Source organism: Palaemon carinicauda, chromosome 18, assembly GCF_036898095.1.
Source record: "Palaemon carinicauda isolate YSFRI2023 chromosome 18, ASM3689809v2, whole genome shotgun sequence".
In the NCBI taxonomy this organism is placed as follows: domain Eukaryota; kingdom Metazoa; phylum Arthropoda; class Malacostraca; order Decapoda; family Palaemonidae; genus Palaemon; species Palaemon carinicauda.
Window position 1 is genome coordinate 28,486,301 of NC_090742.1, and position 14,004 is coordinate 28,500,304.

Sequence of the window (14,004 nt, forward strand, 5' to 3'; positions counted from 1 at the left end):
TTAACTGCCGGGCCAAATGATGTTTGGCTTAACTCCCCGGCCAAATGATGGTCAGCTTAAATGCTCAGCCAAAAAATGCTTGGCTTAACTGCCCAGCCAAATAATGCTCGGCTTAACCACCCAGCCAAATAATGCTCAGTTTAACTGTCCAACCAATTAGTGCTCGACTTAACTGCCCAGCCAAATGCTTGGCTTAACTGTCTGGTGAAATAATTCTTGGTTTAATTGCCCGGCTTGAATGTCATGGGACACGATAGACTACTTACAGACTAGTTGGAGTAAGGAAAGTTGGCCAAAACCTATTTCCCTATACAGGGGTACCTCTGGCACGGCGTAAAAACCCATAAGTTTAAAGCCCAGAATACTGAAATAGGTTTCAAGTAGTTTTTCTTCTTCATGCTAGTCAACTATAAGTCCTCAATTATCAAAAAACATTGATGATGTACCGATGAATTTTGAATGTCGTCTTCTGACATGATTGACTACTGATTAGCTAGCTGGAGTAAGGGAAGTTGGCTGAAACCTATTTCAGTATAAAGGGAGCTACCTCTGGTGTGGCGTAAAAACCCGTAAATTCAAAGCCCAAAACACTGAAATAGGTTTCGAGTTGCTTCTCTTCTCCAACCTAGTCAACTGTCATCAATTATCAAAAGATACTCATGATTTACTGATTAATTTTGAATTGTTTAGAAGATAAAAAAAAAGAGGAAGGAAGAAAGGAGGGTCGTGGGAACCAAGCCTGCAAACATTGAAGTAGGCAAAACCCACCTGATGAGCCCTTTGGTCAGGGCGAAACCCTTAGGCATCGACCACACCAGGAGCGACTAGCGGCAAGGTTAGAGACAAGAGGTTCCAGCGGCAAATCGAAACATATGGTATCGTATGCAGGTGGCCACATTGGAGACGCGAGAAGCCTCCAACCAAGATGGAATAAGATAAGGTGAGTTACCTAGCGGTCCCGTTTTCTACACTCACGTGCATGACGTCACCTGGATAGTTCAGCCAGGCGACATATAGGCGGGAAATATGCAGTTTTTTTTCTTCTTTTTTTTTAACAGGCGTTCTTGTTTTCTTTTGCGTTGACAGATTCATAATGGCTATGTTTGTAATATATGGTTGCTCCAATTCTTATAAGACCAATATAACTGTTGCTGGTGAAAAGTAAATAGATTTTCCCGTTTCCCAAAAGATGCAGAACTAAGTAAGAAGTTTGTGAATATATGCAAAGAAAAAGATGGTATCAATGCCAAATATGCAGTAATTTGTTCGTCACATTTCCAACCCAATGATTTTTCCAGAAACCATAGGCACGAGTTGCTCAATTGTTGCCATAAGACTGCCATACTGACATAAAATCTTTATAATAATGTAATTACTATTGGGGTTCGGTTAAGCCTATCACTAATATCTCGTCACTTTAGTTTCATTTACTTGGCATATGTTGCATGTAGCATTTTTGGCAACTAGGTGAACTGTATATGAATAGGCTCACATAAAAAAAAAAAAAACACGAGATTATATGGATATATCAATCATATTCCTCATCCAAGTAAATATTTAGCTACGATGGGAAGAATGTTTCTGAAGATGAGAGAGAGAGAGAGAGAGAGAGAGAGAGAGAGAGAGAGAGAGAGAGAGAGAGAGAGAGAGAGAGAGAGAGAGAGAGAGAGAGAATTTTACAAGAAAATTTTTCGTATGTATAAATACTATTATTTAAGCTTCAGATTATAATGAATAATAAATTTTGTTGCTTCGAATTTTTTGAAATGTTTTCGTCTCGGCAGAACCACCCCATCTAATCAACTTGATTCAAAATTATTTAAAAGACTATGGTTTTCAGGTTGGAGATAAAATCATTATCTCAAAATCTATGTAAGACATCGTACCTTTATCAGTAAGTAATCTCAAAATATACTACAAACTTAATGAGTCACTTAACGTGTGAGGTTATAAACGTCAATGTGAGAAACAGCAGTTCAGCTACTCACTTCCTTAGTGGCTTATTCCATCAAATTTTGTAGTAACAAAGGCTTATTAAAATGACAGTTTTGTAATGAAACATCGGATCTTATATCTTTGATTTTTAGTTGGTTTGGCTTGAATAACTTGTAAATGAAGTATGTCGTAAAGAAAGGTAGAGGTGCTTTCTCGAACTGTCCACGTCAAGTTGAAATAGATGCTATATTTTGTTATTAATGCTAAAGTGAAAGGCAAAAAGGTTTCGTCCCATTAAAAGGATTATCGTTTAACACGTTGCATGGTCTGTAAGGATTACAGTTCTTGATGACAAGACGGCTATGTCAAGACACAGTCGAACATCCCTTTTCTTACATAAGACAAATTGGTCATTGCCACGATCATCCGTAACCTTTGGAGTTTCAATATATACTACGGTTATACATAGTAGGTAAAGAGAATAATTAACGAGTTAAGGTCTTAATGTTTGTAATAATGATGAAGCTACTGTACATCTTGTGTCATTACAGAGTGCTTAAATATAAGTGGTTCATGTCAAAGGTTAAATATTGCTCCTAATCATCTAGATTCCGAGTTATAGCACCTTCTTTCTGTTAACAATGAGACCGAGGCAGGAAAATCAAGTAAAAGATTTAAGAGAGATAAAACCTGAAACACTGATAGGATATGAGTCTTTAAGTTCTTTGATGGGAGGGTTAGTGGCTTTTAAATTTAGAAATAAGTATACATCATTAGGCTCAGTTTATGTAGATGAAAGTCGATAATAGGATATCACTTGTAAAGAAAAAGGTATTATATAGGTCATGTAATCATTTTAGAGAAAATCTACAAATATGCAATATTCATTCAAAATTTCCCATGGTCATGGTCTAAAACCAGGAGTCAAAGCCGTTTCATATCTTATTGATATATTCAAAGCCACCAATATTGATGTTCCCGAGGAGGTAATGAGATTTTTATTATTAGAAGTTGGCTAAATTTTAGAATAGAAATAAACTAAGAAGGAAAATGTTTATAGCAAAGTTGTGAAAAAAAGATAAAAGAAATTGTTCAGTAATATTGAAAATCTATTTCATTGAAACGAGAGAGAGAGAGAGAGAGAGAGAGAGAGAGAGAGAGAGAGAGAGAGAGAGAGAGAGAGAATGATTATATTAAGATTTTTAATGAAATATAGGAATAAAGCTTTTGTCATGCGTGAATTTTTATTTCCATTGCTATTATATTCCCTATCATAATATGTATTTTGGTATTATAGTCATAAAGACATTAGTATCAGCCTAATTTCATAAATGCAATGTCCGGAATGCAAAAATAGGCCCAAATAATAAGGTTGTTTGTACAGGACGGCTCTCAAATAAACGCTCGGAACTCTCCAGGTGACGTCACAGAGCACAGCCGAGCTCCCGGCACCATGCGCGGTAACTCGCCTTATCTTATTCCATCTTGTACCACGTGACGTGCCGAAGCGGCGACAAAGCCATCCACCACCCACTACTCGCTGGCACCCCAACCAACGACTTCTACGGCCACTTACTGCCTGAGTCTGCCTCCCATCGGCTGCAGTTTTGCTACTACCACAACAGATTCGGGGCAACCGGAAAGAAATGTGCCAAGGATTGCCAGATGACCCGCCTACAGTTCGCCTCTCTAGATCAGCGAACCCTATTTAACATGTACAGTAGGTTTATGGATATGTAAACGAGTGTTCTGTAATAAAGTTTACTCAGATGCTTTCATCCTGACTTTGAGTCACAACCTTCTCTCGGCCCGTCACAGTGGCTTCACTTTACCCGCACACGAGGCGTCTCCTCCAAGGTGCAACACTTATATACCATTCATAATTTAAATACTCATAAATGGGCATACATTTTGTGGAAATTGCTTACTGGATATTCTTCAAGATTGCCTTTTCCCCAACTCTAGGAGGGATATCAATATTGCTTCCATTATAGACAACTCAACTCTTCTTTCAACTGTTTTCTTTTTTGGGGTCAAGCCATGGCATCCTGATGGAAGGTTCCTTTTTGGTAACTTCCTTGGGTATATAACTACTAAGATATTCCCAGAGAATTTAACCACAGGTTATCACAGAATTCTAACTTCTGGAGCGAGTATCCTAAAGGTTTCCCTTTTAAGACATCGTATATCAACAGGGGAAGCATGTATTAACGCGCCACATAGCTATCTACATCCCAAACAGAGTTAACACTTCGGTGTGTAGGGGCGGAGAATAGCTGGGAGCCGTTCCACAGCTAATCTCGTTCGTGGCTACTTTTGGTACTTGAGACGTAAACAAACGTGCGCCATTGCTAAATGACGTCACGTCCGTCCTCATCCTTCTGCTAGTAGCTCGCCTATCTTAGACGGATTTTCCCTACGCTCTTTTTATCAACCTGCATCTTCGTCATGTCGCTACCTTCGGCCTCGCCTTCTTCTGGAAAGTTGAGTACAAGGTTCCAGTATTGTTTAATTAAGTTCTGACCGTAAAGTAAATTTTACTTTTCGAGATAATTGATGTTTTGTGGCAGAGCTGTGCCTCGACCGGACCCGCCATTTTATGGCGTCGCTGTTGTTCTGCATGCCTTATTTAGTTAGCCTCAACAGCGTTTTCCGGCCTCATTAACTAATCGATACTATTAGTTTATTTAGTCTTCATAGCTAGGAACTTTTATATCGTGTTTTGACGCTTTATTATCGGTCATCGACTGACCCCATACCAGTTGGCTACTATAGCCCCCAGGCCAGAGCGCCTATATCAGTGTTCATGCATGATATTTTTCAGTGATCCTAGACTTACTTATGAAGATAGTGGCATTATTTTACAATACTATTGACTGTGATGCAAGTGTTTTCGCCTTCAGGGACCATATAAGGGACAGGTTAGATAGTGTGTCTTTCTAACCTAACCTACAAGTAGGACCCCTATATGCTTCCTTCATCCCCTGCCTTAGGGCATCCCCTCTGTGTAGCCTTGCTCCCCCTACCACGTAAGGGGATCAAGCTCATATCAGAGTATTATATCGCCTCTCTGTCCTCCCTAAGAGAATGATCCCCCCTTAGGGTTGCGTCCGAGAATGAGGAACGGCTAGTCCTTCCTCTATTGCTGGGGCTAGGTCTCCGACCTTTCCTGCAATAGCGATAAGTCTTCCATCCTTCCTAGTTCAGGATGTAACATCCCTGCTCTAGGTTAGGTTTTGGAGGGGTTAGTTCTGTTCCTTGCTGAAACAATACCCATGCACCGTTTTCAGACAAGCTGCCTTACCTTAGGCTACGGAGTGTCCTCCCTTCCTCAGTGGCTGCTCTGGTACAGAACCCCCTCCACGGAAGACCCTTCTCTTCTCCCCTCCCCCCCTATCTCTTGTATGGCCTAGCCTATACTTAGGTTAGTCTATACCCATCTGTCCCCTGTCCTACAACTCCTCCTTAGGGTGGAGTGATAGGGCTACCTTGAGCTCCTGTGTGCAGTCCGCTCGGGTACATATACCCTTCATAGTGTCCTATGGGGTTAGCCACTGGATGCGCTCTGTCTGCAGGGGTTTTCCCCCCCACGCTCTTGGGTGTCCCCTAGCCCTCCCTTGGGCTACCTTAGCTCCCGGTCCTCTGCGGCCCCTGCTTCTGGGTGATAGGGTCAGCCTCTATCATGGGTACACCCACTCAGGTGGGATGTGGGGGGGTCCGTGGCCGGACCCCTACATCACTCCTTCTGTCTCTTTCACTATCCGGGTGCCGGTCCCTTGCCGCCTCCACTGTCGGTGATACCCACCTCCTACCTTGGTGACTTATCCCTTAACCTCTGGGCCGCCAGTCCTCCGTGTGCCGGGGGACTGCCGCCTGCCGCCGGCTTCCAGCCGATGGCTCTCCCTCCTTCCTCATAGCTTGGTCGTCCGTCCACCGGCCGGCCCCCGGAGTGCCGGCATCCGCCGCCGGCAGTCCGGTTCTGCTATAACCATCCTTGTTCCTGTCACCAAGCCGGCAACCTACGGCTGCCGGAGCCGCCACTCCCTCCGCCGGCGGCCGCCACCCTGGTATTACTCTTGACTTCTATATTGTCTTCCCTAATGCCAGAAACTCTGCTGGAGCAGCCTCCGGCGTGCCGGTGGTCTGCAGGAGCCCTCCGGAGGCGTCAAGGCGACTTGCACCCCCTTCTACTAGCTATCATCTGATATTGATAGCCCTACACTGCAACCAGATGACTTGTTTACGTAAATGGATCGGTATTTTATTACCGTTCTATTGGTAATCATGCTGTCTTCTTGCATATCACAGATTTCCAGCATGCTGTGTGTATCTTAGCACGGCTGGTTGCCAGAAACCGTTACCCTATGGGATCTTTTAGTCCCCTATTCTGGAACTGAGTGGCCTCAGTCCCAACCTTATATCCTTGACAATTCCCAATAGAATTCTCTCTGCCCTACGGGCATTCTATATTGAATTCTATCCTGTGCCTTCGGTCACTTCGGATTGTCCACAGATGAAGGTTACGGTAACCAGCCGGGCGGGATACACGGAGTATGTACCTATCCTATCTCAGCCCTTCCTCTGTGCATCACACCTATTATCAAGTTAAAGTTAATGATTAATATTAACTTTAGTTTAAGAGTCATTCTTATGACCCCCCCATACTCATATTCTCTTTCTTTTACAGGAGGAGCAGATGAAGTGTGCTCACGACTTCTGTGCCGTGAAACGCCCGCACTTCTACGGGCATACGGCGTGTAGGACCCACGCCCCTTGTGCCAACAAGAAAGGGGATCTGAAGTTCTGGGACCCGCAGAGCTGTATGGTCTGCCAGGATCGCCTAGTCGATGCCTTTCATAACCCTCCCTCAGCGGAGGTCAGGGACGCTTCTCGGGATAAGCTACGCAAGTGGGTGCGTGGCTTCCAAAAGAACGCCACTGGACCATACCTGGCCACTGAAGAAATGAGGGCCCTTCTGTTCCCAAAGGCCTCCCCTGATTCTGTGGTACCCAAAGAACTGATCCCCACCGTCCAGATCACGGTGGAACCAGACGTAGTCATGGCCCAGTCCATGCACTAGTGCCACCTGGATTCCGAGAACGACGAACATATGTCGGATATTTCGGAGGGCATGGAGAAGACCCTTATGGCCCAAGGCGCGGAAGATGAAGAGGACCAGGTGGAATACACCGAGTCGGACCAGGAGGTCGCTCCGCCTTCCATCACCGCCCCTACTCCTACACCGACGGAAGTGTCTCTCCCGTCTACCTCCGCTACCCCGGAACCCATCCCATCCGCCCAAGAGATGTTCTGGATGATTAAAGCCATTATGGACGACAGGCTTAAAGAAACTCCCTAGATCATCAGGTCCATGAAAGGGTCCAAAGAACCGAAGAAGATCTCGGTTAAGGATCTCCCTGCATGCTCACATGCCAACCCTTGGAGGTATGCCGAGCATATGGTTATCGCGACCGGCAGGATCTTTATCAGCGATAAGATCGGCATGGTCCCCCTGGAAGATGTGGAGTTCTTCCCGAACTTTGAGGCTTACCCGGACTGTTACGTCCGGCTTCGTTCTGAACCTGCCTCTAAAGAAGAGACCGAACCCAAGGAGGAGATAGTGTTCGATCTCTCGAAGGCCCAGGCTATGCTAGCCACCGCATTTAAAAGTAGGGGTTTTACCTGCTCTAAGCTTCCGGCCCTGAGCAAGAAGCACCCTACTTACGTCGCACCCGACGATGCAGTCCTTCCCTTCATGGAAAAGGCCTTCGCTGCGTGCCACAAGGCTGTGGAAGAAGGAAAACCCTGCCCTGCACTGGAGGAGTGCAGACCCTTCTCCATAGTAACTCCCCCCGACGCTCGACACTGGAAGGATATCCAGCATACATTCGTGGTGGGAAAGATAGATCCTGACGTAGCCGGACGTCAGTTTAACGAAGACCTCCCGAAACTCAACGACCACCTCCTTCGTCGGGAACAAGATACGAAGGAAAGGCTTGCAGCATCCATGTCCCACCAGGTACAACTCGATGTCATGGCTGGTGACACCAGAGTCCCAGACCACTACATGGTACTCGCCAAATCCCACATGGCAACTCTGGTGAAGGACTTGTACCACTTCATGAAGGCTCGGAGAGCCTGTCGAGAATTCGTGTTCTCAGGTGCCACCGTGAAACACGAACCCCGGAGGCTGATTTCCTCCAACATCTGGGGTAAGCACCTCTTTCCCTCTGACCTTGTGAAAGAAATCACCGATAAGGCCGCCACGGAGAACAGGAACCTTCTCCACAAGTGGGGCATGTCGAAGAAGAGGAAATCCTCCCAGGACGACGGCCCTCAACCTAAGAGGAAATCCTCCAAGCAGAAACCCCAGCAACGTCAACAGAGACGGCAGTTTCCGGGACCTGCTACTCCCCAAGTGGCAGGTCAGCCACAGCAGACCTTTCAGCTGGTCACCCAACCGGTCTTGTCACTGTCACCGGTTTTCACCCCTGCTTTCGAGCAACAGACGACCACCTTTCGTCCCAAAGGTAGAGGCTCAAACAGAGGTGCAGGCAGAGAAGCATCTCGCCGTCCCTCCAGAGGCAGAGGAGGAAGGGGAGCTAGCGTCCGAGGCAGTAAACCCTCGGGACAACAGAAGCAATGCAGTGCTTCCGGTGGGAGGAAGACTCCGCCAATTCCAGGATCGTTGGACCTGGGCACACAGCATCGTCAAGAAGGGTCTAGGCTGGAGTTGGACTCAACCACCCCCAACCTTCCAGCAATTCTTCCAACAATCAACCCCCCTTCTGGAAGAATATTTCCTAGATCTCTTGAACAAGAAGGTGATAAGGAGGGTAAAGTCCACCAGGTTCCAAGGGAGACTGTTTTGCGTCCCCAAGAAAGACTCCGACAAACTCAGAGTCATTCTGGACTTATCCCCCCTCAACAAGTTCATAGCGAACGACAAGTTCAAGATGCTGACTCTTCAACAGATAAGGACCCTTCTGCCTCGAGGTTCTTACACTGTCTCCATAGACCTGGCGGATGACTACTGGCACGTTCCAATGAACCATCACGCTTCCTCCTACCTAGGATTTCGACTCCAAAGGAAAAGCTACGCCTTCAGGGCCATGCCCTTCGGCCTCAATGTGGCCCCTCGGATCTTCACAAAGCTGGCGGACGCCATAGTACAACAGCTCTGCCTCCGAGACGTCCAGGTGATGGCCTACCTCGACGATTGGCTAGTCTGGGCTCCATCGCCCGAGGATTGTTTAAAATCCTGCAGCAAAGTCACCCAGTACCTAGAACACCTGGGATTCAAGATAAACACAAAGAAATCTCGCGTCTCTCCAGCTCAGAAGTTCCAATGGTTAGGAATCCAGTGGAACCTTCAGTCACACCGCCTTTCCATCCCCAGAAGAAAAGGAAGGAAATAGCAGGGTCTGTCAAGCGACTACTGAAATCCAAGCGGATCTCAAGACGCCAGCAGGAACGAGTTCTAGGCTCTCTACAGTTCGCCTCAGTGACAAACCTGGTGCTTCGTGCACAGCTAAAGGATGCCGCGGGAGTCTGGAGACGTTCTGCATCCATCGCTCGAAGAGACCTCAAGAAACGGCTCCCAAACAGACTTCGACTTCTCCTCAAGCCGTGGTCAAAAGCAAAGGCCCTGAAAAGGTCCATTCCTCTTCAACACCCACCTCCATCACTCAACATCCACACGGACGCTTCGCTGGAGGGTTGGGGAGGTCACTCCCACCAAAAACAGGCTCAAGGCACATGGTCTCCCCTATTCAAGACGTTTCACATCAACATCTTGGAGGCCATGGCAGTCCTTCTAACTCTGAAGAAACTCTCCCCGCCTCCCTCGATCCATATTCGTCTAACCCTAGACAACTCGGTGGTAGTTCGATGTCTCAATCGCCAAGGCTCAAGATCGCCCCAGATAAATCAGGTGCTTCTGACAATCTTCCGTCTGGCAGAGAAGAAGAAATGGCACCTGTCTGCAGTTCACCTACAAGGATTCCGCAACGTGACGGCGGACGCTCTATCTCGGACAAGCCCGATAGAGTCGGAATGGTCTCTAGACGCAAGATCATTCTCCTTCATCTCTCACCAAGTCCCGGAACTTCAGATCGATCTCTTCGCAACGAGCGACAACAATCAACTTCCTCGGTATGTGGCCCCGTACGAGGACCCCAAGGCAGAAGCAGTGGACGCCATGTCACTGGACTGGAACAGATGGTCCAAGATCTACCTGTTCCCTCCCACCAACCTTCTGCTGAAAGTCCTCTCCAAGCTGAGAACCTTCAAAGGGACAGCGGCCCTAGTGGCTCCCAAGTGGCCCCGGAGCAACTGGTACCCCCTGGTCCTGGAGCTGCAGCCCACGCTGATCCCTCTCCCGGGCCCAGTTCTCTCCCAACAAGTACAGAAGTCGACTGTCTTCGCTTCATCATCGAAAATCAAGGACCTTCATCTCATGATTTTCTCTCTCTAGCCGCAAAGAAGAGGTTTGGGATCTCGAAGAAAAGTCTAGACTTCCTCGAGGAATACAAGACCGAATCCACAAGACGGCAATACGAATCATCTTGGAGAAAATGGGTCTCATTCGTCAAGGCAAAAAATCCTAAGGAAATCACCATTGATTTTTGCATGTCCTTCTTTATTCACCTTCATGGACAGGGATTAGCAGCCAATACGATTTCTACTTGCAAATCGGCCTTGACTAGACCACTGTTGTATGCCTTCCAAATTGATCTGTCCAGCGACATCTTCAATAAACTGCCGAAAGCATGCGCTCGTCTACGCCCAGCACCCCCACCGAAACCGATCTCCTGGTCATTGGACAAGGTGCTCCAATTCGCCTCCAACTTGGATAATGATTCATGCCCTCTCAAGGATCTGACTCGGAAAGTTATATTTCTCTTTGCTCTTGCTTCAGGAGCCCGAGTCAGCGAAATAGTGGCATTATCAAGAGAAGAGGGTCACATCCTGTTTACTGATTCAGGAGACCTTACCCTCTCCCCGGATCCGACGTTTCTCGCCAAAAACGAATTACCCACCAAAAGATGGGGCCCCTGGAGAATATGCCCCCTGAAGGAAGATGCCTCTCTATGCCCAGTAGAGAGCCTCAAGGTCTATCTTCGCAGAACTTCGAACTTTGGTGGAGGCCAACTCTTCAAAGGAGAAACATCGGGCAGCGACCTGTCACTGAAACAACTAAGAGCGAAAATCACCTACTTCATTCGCAGAGCGGATCCTGACAGTACACCCGCCGGTCACGATCCTAGAAAAGTTGCATCGTCTCTGAATTTCTTTCAGAGTATGGACTTTGAAAGCCTTAAAAGCTTCACAGGCTGGAAGTCCTCGCGTGTTTTCTTCAAACATTATGCGAAACAAGTGCACGAAGTCAAACATTTTGTGGTAGCCGCAGGTAGTGTTATGAAACCTGCACCTAACTCTGCATAGAACAGTGAGTTACTTGGGACTCTAACTCTTCGGGTGCCTATGTTGACCCTCGAGCGATACGTAGTGATGTCGAAAACACTTAGTGCTTTCTTATAACTGTTCTTATCCCAGGTGAAATGTCATAGTCGTCACACAAGTGCCGCATGCCTAGAGCATGATGTGTTTTAATTAAAGACTGACGTTCCTCGAGAACGAGTGCCTACTAATAAATTTGAAATTAACTTTCAGATTCAAGAGCAAGTCTTTATTACTATATACCTTATAATTTGCTGTAAATTAACTTTACTTATTACTGCAATTCATTTAATTTTTCTGCAATTGTGAAATAAAATTCTTATTTTATTACTTGTGCGTCTCAATCCGCTCCTACTTACACTATGAAATACATGTCTGTCATAGTTTTATTATCCCCTTCCTTATGGTTAATGGAGATACTAAGGTCCTAACCCTTATTATATATTCACCTTTGCAATGTAATATTCCAATACGAATACTTACTCTTCATACCCTAGAGACGAAACTATTCTTCTCTACATACAGTGTCCAACCACCACTTGTCTGCCTTCGAGAATGTTCCGATACGAATGCCAACCATTCAGTCTCGTCTCCAAGTTCTTCAGGTTCTTCTAGCAAGGTGAATAGCCCTTCGATAACCACTTTGATCTCGGCATGGCCCGTGGGGACTTCACTGCCAAGGGGGGCAGGAAGGTTCTCCCCTACGGTTCTTTTATTAAGATTACTATGCTACCTTGTTCAAAGCCTTGGGCACTTCCCCAATAGGGGAAAATCTACCACGATACATTGATTCTCTGGTATTCTTCCATCAGGACGCCATGGCTTGAGCCCAAAAAACGGATTTTGAGCGAAGCGAAAAATCTATTTTTGGGTGAGATAGCCATGGCGTCCTGATGGACCCTACCTGCTACTTCGTCCAGTTTTTAGGTCCCACCCTGCTCTGCTGTATCATGGTGATCGGCAAGCAACTGGCTTCAGGATGAGGACGGACGTGACGTCATTTAGCAATGGCGCACGTTTGTTTACGTCTCGAGTACCAAAAGTAGCCACGAACGAGATTAGCTGTGGAACGGCTCCCAGCTATTCTCCGCCCCTACACACCGAAGTGTTAACTCTGTTTGGGGTGTAGATAGCTATGTGGCGCGTTAATACATGCGTCCCCTGTTGATATATGATGTCTTAAAAGGGAAACCTTTAGGATACTCGCTCCAGAAGTTAGAATTCTGTGATAACCTGTGGTTAAATTCTCTGGGAATATCTTAGTAGTTATATACCTAAGGAAGCTACCAAAAAGGAACCTTCCATCAGGACGCCATGGCTATCTCACCCAAAAATAGATTTTTCGCTTCGCTCAAAATCCGTTTTCCGTGTCTGGTTACACCAGATAACTTATAATCAATAATAATTGGGGCTGGGATATGATAAGATCTGGGTGACCATCGCATTGATTATTGCAACTACGACAACACTGATAATTTTGATCGATTAGTGATATGAATATTGAAGGTCAACCTATAATTGCCAAACTTTTCCTCACTCTATGTGAGGTTTGTGACTATATCCTCAAGATTTCATAAGCAACAACATTGACACAGGAACTCATTCATCACAAGAAAATAAGCAATGATAATAATAATAATAATGATAATAATAACAACGCGTGTTAATTCCTTGTTCTTGGCAATATAAAACGAGTTCAGCTGGGAAGAACTTCGTACTCACACACATAGACGTACACACAAACAGGTCACGGGATATGAATCGAAGTAGGGAAAGGATTAACATAATATCCTGAACTTAAAATTTCGATTAAATTGAAGGAAAGAAGAACGCTTGAATAAAGCAAATTGGTAACTTGAAGGAGTATCTGTCCGACCTTGGCCAGGAGCGTCTGGTTTTAAGGACCAAAACACTAACCACTTCACTTCACAATAACGAAATATGTGAAAAAAAAATCTGTTCACACTACTCCAGAAAGCTTTGAGTAAAAAGGGACAACTTGATCGGGTTCAACTATTGATTATCTTTACAAAACCATAGTACAAAACTGATCAAGTTGTTGATGCTCACAGTGATGGTAATGAGAATCTGCTGTTTAAAAGCAAGTTAGGATCGAATTTTCTCGATGGATTAGTCCGTCGCCTTGTATTTTCTATTGATGTCAAGAGTTTTTTTTTTTTTTTTTTTTTTTTTTTTTTTTTTTTAAAGATCACACTCATTGACATAGGCCTATAATATGTAAAACATTCTAGGTTGAATATATATATATATATATATATATATATATATATATATATATATATATATATATATATATATATATATTAATTAATTTAGGATATTTAAACATAAATATGTCATCGGCCCTCAAAACTGTCGCATCCTAATGCAAAAAAAAAGGGCCCCATGTAGCCATTATGTTCTCTGAAATGACTCCATCTAAGCGTAAACATGCATAATTTCAATATTGCATATTACTTATCAAGTTCTTCCGACAAAATTGTGTATATATATCAGGAAATGCAATCAAGTGTTACTGCCTTGAAGGACAAACCTAGAATGAAATGCATCACTCTGGATTTACGTATCTCTGTACAAATAAAAAAA

General features: G+C 45.1%; 1 protein-coding gene across 2 annotated transcripts in view; it reads right to left on the reverse strand.

Moving 5' to 3' along the window:
* LOC137657738 (cytochrome P450 2L1-like) overlaps positions 1–14,004 on the reverse strand; it is a 238,311-nt gene that overhangs the window by 26,661 nt on the left and 197,646 nt on the right. The gene's annotated exons all lie outside the window — the stretch shown is intronic.